The 11410-nt window shown below is 42.1% G+C and overlaps 1 long non-coding RNA gene across 1 annotated transcript; it reads right to left on the bottom strand.

Moving 5' to 3' along the window:
* Window positions 1–574: 574 nt before the first annotated feature.
* On the bottom strand, window positions 575–6901 carry LOC119025073. The gene is made up of 3 exons (XR_005076688.1): window positions 6827–6901; window positions 1115–1238; window positions 575–769 (listed from the first exon to the last, which is right to left on the bottom strand). It is a non-coding gene; the product is annotated as an uncharacterized LOC119025073 (long non-coding RNA).
* Window positions 6902–11410: the final 4509 nt, after the last annotated feature.

The raw sequence follows: 11410 nt of genomic DNA, 5'->3' as shown, positions 1-11410 counted from the left end.
TAAAGAAATCTCAACACGTAAAGACACCCATGCACACACACACACACACACACACACACACAGTTTCCAGTGAGGCCACTGGCGACTGTCATACATGGTTCATTATTTTGAAAGATCATCATTCCTCCTCCCTGCTGTTACCGTACCGACCGCCACCCTCAGCGGACGAGTGTGCGTGTTAACACGGTGTGTCCATGTGTGAGTAACCAGTTTGTAATATCAACATGATTCATTGCACATCTCATTACAACCTGCGTTCACCGGGCGAAAAACAAGTCGCTCTCCAACGCCTGCTTTGTTCGACTCTTAAGTTTCCGTTTGCTCCCGCAGCACCTACTGGAGGCGCCCGCTCAGTGGGCTTACTGAGCACACACACAAGCCACCGCCACCTCACAAAGGCCCTGCTCGTTCAAGACACACAGTACACTTTTACCGCATCAGCACTCTGTGATGCTATAAAAATCAGTTTGAATAGAGGGAAGCGCCGAGGTAGTCATTCATAATGCATAATGAACTCTCCCATTCATCTTTCTTTCCCTGTCCCTCTCCCATCCTCTGCCTTTCTCTCCCTCCCTCTTTTTTCCATAATGGATAAAACACTGTTGGGATGAATATTTGTAGTGTTATCCTTGTTTTATTGAGCAGAAACGGTGGCGATGGGCAAGAATTGTGCTGCCTCAGCCCTAAGCAACGTGGTGTGTAAATCAGAGCTTACAGCAGGAGGAGCTCATTAATGTGGATGAAGCGGGACAGATGCACTACATGAGGCCTGGAAGAGTGTGGAGAGAGAGACAAAGAAAGAAAACTTGTTAACGGAGGCTGTAACTAAGCATGAAATTTGCAATTTGGCGAGCGAGGTCTGAAAATAAAATACTTTTACAATGGCATTTTTCCAGTTTTACTTCTGATTACTTTCTGAAAGTGGGCAAAGAATCCTCTAAGTTCAGCTGCAAATCAGTACACTGATTTTTTTTTTTTACATTTCACCAGTATTTTATCAGTTTTTATTCACACTACAACAACATTATATTGTATATGTTGATGAAGGCTACAAGCAGGAAAGCATTGTTCTAATGATACAGTTCTTCTATATACAAGTATTGCTGTAGTTTACCTCTTCAGCCTTTTTTCTGTCTCCATGTATCTTGGATGTTGAGCCAGAAACCCCCACTCTGCTTCTCTTACAACATAAAAAGATTAGCTGTGCTCGGATCATGAAATGATGACAAGTAGGATGCCTACATGTAAAGCAGAAAGAAAGGAGTTCAAATGAACATTTTTAACAGTTTTTAGCTTGGAAAAAAAGCTGCATTCATTTCTTTTTGGCCACTTGGTGGCAGCAGATATAAGTAGTAAATACTCTGACATATGGTATTATCACCTTATTGAGTTGTTATCGTTACTGTCTGCAATCAATCATCAATTTAATGGATCTGTTAAGGGACATCTGAGTATTGTGTGGGAGGTGGAGCCCCTTTCCTTTGAATGTTGCTCAGTGGCACATGAAGCCAAAACAGCTTGACTGCACAGATATAGAAATACAATCTTCTCTGTAGCTTCCAAGATTGTGTGGCCCGTAGAGTATGCAGACAGTGACTTCCGCCAGCTGAGCAGCTGACTTTTCCTAACTTTTAAAGTCATTTAATAGTGCATTAAGGCATTAAAGGGATAATTTGGGTTTTTTGAAGTGGGATCATATAAAGTACGCATCTATAGTCAATCTGTTCCCTACTGTAATCACCGATCAGCACAGCCTCAGTTTGGAGAAGCAGAGAGCCGCTCCAGCCCAGACGCTCAGCTTTGTACTGCAGAGAACGGGGTCCAGATGCAAAGCGAATTTTAACCACAACCACAATTTTAAGCCACAAGGCCCACCTAAAAAAATCTATATCAGTTCAAGTGTACGTTGTATAGAGAAAATTCACACCGCTTTACATCGCCGTCAGACCGTCCTTTCTTTCTGAACTGTAGAACCTCCGTATCCCTACGCTGAAACTCTGACCCAAACAGCTGATCTGCGAGTGGCGAAATACAGAGCGAGGCCCAGTTGCGCTAATACATAAGGACACGGAGGTTCTACGGTTGAGCGGATCAGCAGTTACGGTAGGGAACAGACCAACTATAGATATGTATTTTATATGAACCCACTTCAAAAAACCCAAACTATCCCTTTAAGCTTACATTTTGTAAGCTTAAATGAAAGTGAACTGAATTACAAGTGTTGGTCACTATGTTAAATTGGCTTAAGATCCGGCCTCTATTCTTTGTAGCTTGACTAAAACATCCACCAGACATTGAGTAGCGCTGGCATTTATCTGGAGTCCTCATGTCTACATCAACACCTGAGGGAAATATATCTGTTTCTGTCGCAGCTTCATGCTTCACTCTTTTCTCCAGTGAGCTGCTGAATTGTCAGGCGTTGTTGGTGTTGGGCCGGTAGTGTACAGTGGGGTTGTCAGAGCTTTTATGATGACAATAGCTGCCTGCTGCAGCTGGAAAACAAGACTGATAAGAGCTGTGAGACTGAAGTACTGTAAAGTTGCGCGACAGCTTTGATCCGTGCATTGATGAGAGTTGAGCGCTAACTTGCCATGAACCTGAGGAATGGTTTCTATGGTTACCAGCAGTCTATTATACCATGCACATTAACTTAACTGTGATTAAACGTATCCAGAAGTGTGGTGCACTTGTGGTACAAGTTTTAATGATGTACTCTATACATACATCATCCTCTTAAAGAATTACAATGCAGAATAGTTTGATAATAAACCCTCTGCTATAATAAATATCATTTATCTTGACAGCTATTGTGATCACCACTGAACCCTGAGCTACAGCTCGAATTCCCCGAAGCAGCTGAAGGAGCGTACATGTTCTGCCAACTAAAAGTGTGTTGATGTTATTAGTGGTCCAACAGACCCTCTGACAGAAGTGCTGATCATTAAGGAAAGAAGAAGATGTCCGTTTTTAAAAGTCTAGCTGCCATCAACCATCAATTGCAGCATAATAAAGGTCCAGTAATCTGAAAGAACAGTGGAGTCGAGATGATACCATGTCACAGAAAACAGAAACCTTGAAATAATTAGACATTTTCAGGTATAAATAAAATAAAATGGTTATTCTAAGCACAGAGGGGCTTTCTCAGCATTAATTCATGGCTAGACTAAAGGTTTGTATCCCCAGATTCCACCGGGCTCATTGCTGCTGCGATATGGTCACCAGAGCTGATCTGTTAACAATTCTTGTATTTCCACTGGCTGCACCACAGCACATTTCAACAGCATCCTAGAGGCTGCTCTTTGCTCTTTGCTCTGCTCTGCATAGAAAACTCTATTTTGGAAGGAAACGGACAGGAGCCATGTCAGTCTGCAAGAGCATATCTAGCTGGCCAGAACGTCAGACAGTAGGAAAGGCATTGTGCATCCAAAAACACTGTGTGCATACTCAGACTCAACAGCATTGCTTAAAATTATGCAAGACTCAACTTAACACCCATACTGTATGTTTCAACTGACATCATCAATCGCAATGAAGAAAATATTGTGATATCGTAACTAATGCAAAACTGAGCTCACTTGTTGACTTGACTTTTGGACCCTGCTGTCGGTCTCATATGACATAATATTACATAAATTACAATGTTATTGAATGTTTTTAATATTAGTAAAATTTTGTCTAAATAAGGCTTTTTTAAAAACACATGTCACAAAGTGCTTTACATCAGTACAACAACAGGCTTACACTATGTATATTCTATAAAAACACAGTCATTTGCACAGTCTGTGGCCGTTGCTTAGTGCTGAACAGCAGGGGAACTATTGGTTTGCAGCCCAACAATCTGACCGTGGCCTCACACTAAGGGTTACTGTGGCAGGGCCAAGTAAACTCAGCAGGAAACATACAAAATGAGCGCAGAGGGAGAGATCAATTGATAAATAAAAAGAAAAAAGGTTTGGAGAGAAACATACTTTGACAGTTGGCTTTATAGAGTATAAATGGTAAATGCACTTCACAATAAACATTCTTCACGGCTATAAAGGCGCAACTTGCTCACCACAAGCAGTAACTGTTCACATCGCACATCTACGCTCCAGTGGAACAGCCACCGGCAGCAAGGACACTACGACATGTATACTGGGGCCAGCAATTGACTGCAGGCACTCCGATTGGTGGATGATAGCTCTACCTCCTGAACCACAGCCGTCCGTGAGGTGGAAACTCTACTACTGTCATTGCCGTATTTGTGAAAGATTCTATAGTGTTTGCTTGTCCTCCTTATTACCTGTGGTCCCAGTCCTCGTCAGTCTGTCTTTCTATCCCTTCTTACAGAGACATTCTATAGTACTGCCACAGGTAATGCTGCATTCAGACCAAATGTGACGGCAAATACTCTTGCAATTAGATTAAATAAAAAGTCGATGATAAAATGTGATCAGATGTAACATAGCAATCAAACTAGTAGCACAGCGCAAAACTGGAGCTCAGTCAGTAGAGGAAGTTGGCTAGTGATCGGAAGGTCGCTGGTTTAAATCCCAGCTCCGGGCTTAGCTGAGCTGCATGTTGAAGTGTGAGATACTGAGCAAGATACTGAATCTCAAATTGCTCCTGATCTGCGGTTGGCACCTTGCATGGCGGCTTCTGCCATCAGTGAGGGCCCTGTGATGAGCTGGTGACATGTCCAGGGTGACAGCTGGGATTGGCTCTAGCAAAAACCCCTATGACCCCATAAAAAAGAGATAAAGTAGTTACAGACGATTGATAGATGGATTATTATTATTATTATTATTATTATTATTATTATTATTATTATTATTATTATTATTATTATTATTATTATTATTATTAGTAAGTGCGGTGAAGTCCAGATACAGACCTTTCCTCAAAAACCTGTCCTCTGCATTGCTGCTGCCACCCTCCTATGTATCCACATTCACTGACAGCAGTGGCCAAGTCAGTAATGATGTGTTGTGATGATGAAACCATGCAGACACTAGAGCTATTTTCCCACATATGTTCGAGGCCTATTACCATATTTCCATAGTTATAGAATTTAATGTGACAAAGAAGTGACCACTGGATGTCCACTTAACTCCAAGCATCTCAGCGCCGTAACCTAGCAACACCCCGCTTGATCGAATACTGTTCAGCAAGAAATGTTGAGTGGTTTGAAACTTTGCCAAATGCCCGGTTGAGTCTTTGCTAGAGCGTACGGGGAGAGCTTCAATAGGAATTAAACTGAGAGCAGTTGGATGATAGCCGACATTATCACACATTCAAAAAGACGTGCAAGCTACGCTGTCATTTCGTCAGGTATTCACGGGCTCGATGACAGATTCACTCACACGGCCCACAGCAACACAGGAGCCTACACGCTGTAGCAACCCAGATTCTCATTTCTGCGTCGAGGCCGTAGGAAATATACTTTAGTCCCGTTTGAAAAACAAAGTAATCAAACGCTGTCTCTTCCTAACATAATTAATCTGGATTAACAAACCAAGACAAATTGCTTGCAGAACATATATTGTGCTTCTTCTGCAACATAAGAGGCATCATTAAGAAACGGCAAAAATAACGCTGGATGGGGACGTTGACAAGTGTTCTAAGTGTCAGTGTCTTATTATTACACTGGAAGGGGAATTTATGTAAGATTCCTCTGTGTATGCGTGTGTGTGTGTGTGTGTGTGTGTGTGTGTGTGTGTGTGTGTGTGTGTGTCTCTCTCTCTCTCTCTCTCTCTCTCTCTCCTTCTCTCTCTTGCTCTCTTTGTGTGTGTGTGTGTGTGTGTTCACTGCTGCTTTTATGAGAAACAACAATAATTGCAGCTGTAATTGGTTTTTAGTTTACTTAATAGGAACACACAGTCACTGAGGGTCAGGTATGAGACAGACAAATAGTCCTTTTGTCGCCTAGTTTAATGCATTCATCAGGTGCTGCATATGGAGAATTATATCGCTAAAGTTTTCATAATCAGTGCTTCCCTCTGGTTTTGTTTGCAAGGCTTAATTTATAAATAATTTCAAAGTTTTTTTTGAAGGCCATCTGCTGCATGTTGTGTTCTTTTATACCAACTCCCTCCACAACGTGCTTTGTGTCGGACAAAAAAAACGGGAATATAGTGCTTTGCGGAAACTGTAATTAAGATTGTCATTGTGATTTCTTACACTATAGTGATTCTATTCTTAGTCACTTAATTGAACCACGCATGTTTCACCCTCAAATGGCAGCTGGTGACGTTACAGACACTTTGTCACCACGGGAGTCGCTTCCCCATTTGATTTCAAGCTAACTGGAGTGAACCTCTGTGATTTTCACACATGTAGTCACATGGCATTATTCACTTTTCTGGATGATGACTGCACCAATTAAAAACATTACTTGTCAGATCTGTCAGGTTAACACAAAGGGGACCCAGAAGGCAGGCAAACAGGCAGGCGAGTAAACTAAAGAAAAGCCAACTTTGATAACAAAAAGCTTCAAATCAAGAATCCAAAAATGTAGCAGCAAAAGGAAACTAAACTAAGCTGGAGATAAGCAAAGAACAAAAGCAACACAAATGTGGCGCGGTTGGTTAAAAGCAGTCTAAAAGTGGTTCAAATTATTTAAAAAAGATGTTTTAGTAAAAAGCCGACAATGCCACCTAGGCTTTAGAGCCTGCGACTCTTAAAAACAAACACACAGGTTTTTGATTAAAATCAGGGTTGAGCAGAGTTGAAAACCACAAGCCCAATCAATAGTGTACACAGGATTGTAAAACAAAATATAAACCCAGCCAAAGTCTTTTGTTCTGGCGTCCTCGGTGTTACGGCACCCGCCATCCCTCACGCTCACCATTCCCGGCACCCGCCATCCTGACGTTGGCGTCCTCAGTATCATGGCACCCGCCGTCTTGTCCTCTCGTCTCTAACGCACTGCTTTACTCCGCACTGAAATAAAAAGGGTCACACCTGCCCTGGCCACCACCTGTGGCTAGTTGCATTAATGAGTCAGCTGGGCGAGTACGTGCATAGTTCGGGGTCAGTTCGTAAAACTACATCCAAATCAAACACTGTAAAAACACAAAATAACACAACATGCAATATAACAAACATTAAATTACAATCAAAATGAACAAAACCACAAAATATGGAACCCTAAAAATTGACCCCGTCACAGAAAGAACAAAGCAAAAGCAGGAATCAGGAATCAAAAGCCGGAAACACTCAGTGGAAGGGGAGACACAAGAACATAAAGGAAACCAGAACAGATAAACTGACAAAGAGAGGGGGAGACAAGGGCTAAATTACACAGGGGTGATTAATAATATAACACAGGTTAGGAGCAAAAAGTGTGGGAAAAACAGACAAAGGGAGGACATGAAAAGCAAAACATGAAGCATGAGGACAGAGCTTCAAACTAAAACAGGAAATAACGAATCAAAGTCTCAAACCATAACAAGAACATGTAAGATAAGAATATTGAAAAAGGTTGACACGATGCAGCTGTGCATCATCCTCACTTTCCCTCGTTAGATACTCTCTATGTCTCTTATCTTCTCTATCCTTGTGCCAATAAGTAGACAGTAACCATTTGCCAAGTAGAAGAGAAAGTTGTGGTCATACAGAAATTTTGCCTCTAAATATAATCTGAGCTAGCTTTCAGTCTGCTCCCAAATAATTTGACAAAGGCAATTTTAAGTTTTAAAGGGTTAGGGTTTCCCTCATTTTCTGAATAGATAACTGCAACTATTGATAGGTTTAGACACCTGAGAGCAGAACAACTTTACAGCAACCTGAAAACCATGCAGCCTTATGCCCTTACTGTAAAGCTGGTATGAATAATAGATGTATAGACACACAGACCAGGAGCAGCGTTAGCATCTATTTGGTGAGTGTGATTCTGTTCACCTGGTGAATCCAAAGTCCAAAACTCAATGTTGTTTTTTGCTCTGCTTTGTTCTCCACCAACCCCTGAGGGAAAGAATTCAGATTATGTTAACCAGTGGCTGAGTTGCACTGTGGGTAATACAGGTGCCAGTGAAATGCTTTTCAAAACCTAGCAGCTACATTACCCACAATGCAAGTAAGCCACTAAGTGACAACACCAGAGGCAATTTATCAATTTATTACAAATGATCTTTTTTGCATATCGCTCCTACAGATGTTACACATACATACAGTAAGTAAGTGCATTATTTATTAATTTAGCGCGGTGGTTTAACATGTAAACTCCACATGTTATGAACTGTACTTGTACTATGTGAAATTTGTTGTGTGAGAAAGGGTTGTTTAACATGGTGCAGGGATGGTTTACACAATGAAAGGAGTAGATTAGTATTGGCATATAACAGGACACCACCTGTTCCCAGGTAACTCACACTTGAGGCCTGTAGTACACAATTTCATGCATTAAAAAAAAACAGCAAATGTGAGCTGCTGCCAAAAACCAGGCTTTCTTTACCCTCATTACATTTGTCCTAAAAATCACACAATGTGGTTGTGAAATGATCTCACTCCCTGATGTAGAAACCACATCAGTTGTTTCCAGAACAGAAAGGCCAACACACACATCCCTGCATTGATTGCACTGTGGTAAACAATGAAGGAAGACCTGGGAATACTCCGATGTCAGATAGGCCTTCATCACCTTTAACAAAAAGTCTTGATACTGATCCGCTCTGTTGGATGATGAGTGTGTTGAGCCATCAACCAAACAGAAGAAGGACAGCAAGCGTCATGACAAAGTGATACTGAAATCAAGTCTTTTGTTTTCGCCTTGTGACAGAGGGAGTACATATCTAAAGAGACCCATCTGTAGCACTGGATATCCAAGCCACACACTTGCTTTAACGGAAGCTTTTGAAACAACGTGACACACCACAGCTGTGCAGCAGGATATGAAGCAATGTGTGAAGACAAGAGCTATTTAAAAAGGGATGGTGGAGAAAAATAACATACTTAACGGTTCTGGTCGCTCATAAACAATCATTAAATCAAGCTGAATTAATTTCCTGCCTTCCTTGCACGGTTCTTTTTTTCTCGGCCCCTCGTTTCCCCTCATTTTCCTGCTGTGTTTGTCGTGAATTAAAAACAAATCATTTGCATGAAGCTCGTGCATTTCAAACCCCCAAACTTTATACCATACTTTAAAGGGATTGCTCTGTAATCATATATTCAACTAGCAAAAGGAAAATTACAGATCCCAGGGACATGGTGACTTGGTTTCCACACATAAAACTACAGGGGTTTATTAATGACTTATGATTGTTTGACCTGCTGTGTCTCTTTTTGGCCTTTGTTCCTGTTCTCATTAAACCTCACACACAGGGTATGTTCAGACTGCTGCCAGCTTCCATTTTCTTTGGGCATAGCCAGATTGTGTCCAGGATAGTTTTAGGGAGTCTGGGCGGCAAAAAACAACACACATCCTCTAGTTCGGTTAGGTTTCAGCACTGCAAAGACTTGGTTAGGTAGAAAACATCAAAAAGTGTGATTCTTTTGCTCTTTATACTGCTTGAAGTTGCCACCCAGCAACAGCCCTCATCATGGGTCTTAATAAGCTGCTTGATTTTTAAACACATGTTGTCGTTTTCCAGATTAGAGCCAGCTCATAAAACCACAGGAAATGTGATATTTTTTTTTTTCGTACCACATTTGGAGCAGGTGCTTTGAAGTGCCACTCCCTTCACTCATGTCTGATTTGATTTGTCTTTTCTGTCATCTACAGCGTAACACACAACAGCAACGTCATATCCAGAGTCGTGGAAGTGTAGCTGAGCAGAGCGTTATGGAAGACAACACAGGGAACAACTGTCTGTGGAAAGTCACGCTGAAATACATTGTCTGCTCCGCCACTTGACTGAGAGATTGCTGGGAAGGGAAGATCCTGTTGGAGAGCTGCTTCACCAGCGTATGTAATTACTGACTTACTTGGTGACGTCTGGATACAGAAATCCGGTCTGATCAGTTGCAAACAACAGTGGTCTTACTGATCCAATTCTAGAGACAAATCTGATCATCCCATATCCTCATCTCATCTGTTACATGAAAAAGTAGCAGTCCTGAGGACAGCAAAATAAAAAAAAAAACAAAAAAAAAACACTTAAAGCCTGAATGAAAGTGCAGTGCACTAGTGCGTTTAGGGAGGTGTCCAAGTCCATTTTGCTAATTAAATGGTGGAAAATGTGGGTTCAAAGTGCGGCACACAACGCAAAGAGGGGGAATTTAGACTCTGAATTAGTCATGGGTGTGTTTCGGGCGGAACATTAATCAAAATAATTAGAGTGTTGTCTCCTATTCCCTTTAAGAGACAGGTGCCTGGAACTGAAACATATCTAATAGTAGTGCTCCTCATCCCTGAGTCTGCCGGACCCTCTGCCCCACCATTCCACAATCATCTGTCCCATCAGTTACTCTGTTTGACTGCATATGAAAAATACACTGATATTAAACTGAGGGGGAGGAGGAGGAGGAGAGCTCCTGCATCACTCTGTGTGTGTGGTCCGAGGATCAGATGGGACGGCTCTTAAAAACATCATTATTATTGATCAAAGATCATGATCAACAACTGGTGGGATGAGAGGGGAAGATACGTCCTAAATTAGGGAAAAACACTTATGACATTACCTGCAGCAAGGTTTGAGACTCAGGATGGGGGTACGTCTTGGTCGGCGTGGCTTCATCATCCCCCCCGTGGTTCCTGTGCTGGAAAGGCCAGGGTTCCTCACCTGGAGGATCTTCTTGCCGTTGGATGTTAATGTCAAAGGCTGACGGTTCTGTGAAAGGATAGTGGAGAAGGAGAGGGTCTGGGAGGGAGGGTTATAAGAACTAGAGACGGACGGGAGAGAACTGGTTAGGCTTGCCTGTATAGATTTCACGGGTGATTGAATCAGGGTGAGCAGGTGGTTGAGCTAATGAGGCACACGTGTTTTGATGAGATGCGGGTGGTTGGATTGGCTGAGCCTGGGTGGCAGATCAGCGAGGCGGCGTAGCATGGTCAAGTTCCTGAACCTTAGTTATAATAACTCCATGACACGGACTGCGCCTCTGACTTTGCACCAGCTTTTTGTCGGTGTATGGCACTGTCGCTTTCTGCCGCCTCAAGATAGCAATCCACCATCAGTGCCTCTGACCACACCTCATTTTTAGACCAACAGGGATGCACAGATGGGCACAAGTACATTTGGTGTTTACACAGTGTGGGTGCTGAGCGTGAAAATGACAACTGCGTCCTTCTGAAACTAACAATGACACTTGCAAACTTTGTAAACGTTCAATGTACACACACCTGCTGTGGTCACTGTGCTTTGTAATGTAGATTAAAGTGGCAGTGAACACTACACATGCATTGTGTTTTAGGAAAAGTTTAACACTGCATTTCTAAGCTAACAAATTAGCTTTTAGCATCTGGAGGCATTTGATGACAAGGAAAAAAAAA

This window comes from Acanthopagrus latus, chromosome 8, assembly GCF_904848185.1.
Source record: "Acanthopagrus latus isolate v.2019 chromosome 8, fAcaLat1.1, whole genome shotgun sequence".
In the NCBI taxonomy this organism is placed as follows: Eukaryota; Metazoa; Chordata; class Actinopteri; order Spariformes; family Sparidae; genus Acanthopagrus; species Acanthopagrus latus.
The sequence above is the reverse complement of the archived record's forward strand: the minus strand, read 5'-3'. Positions and strand labels throughout refer to the sequence as shown.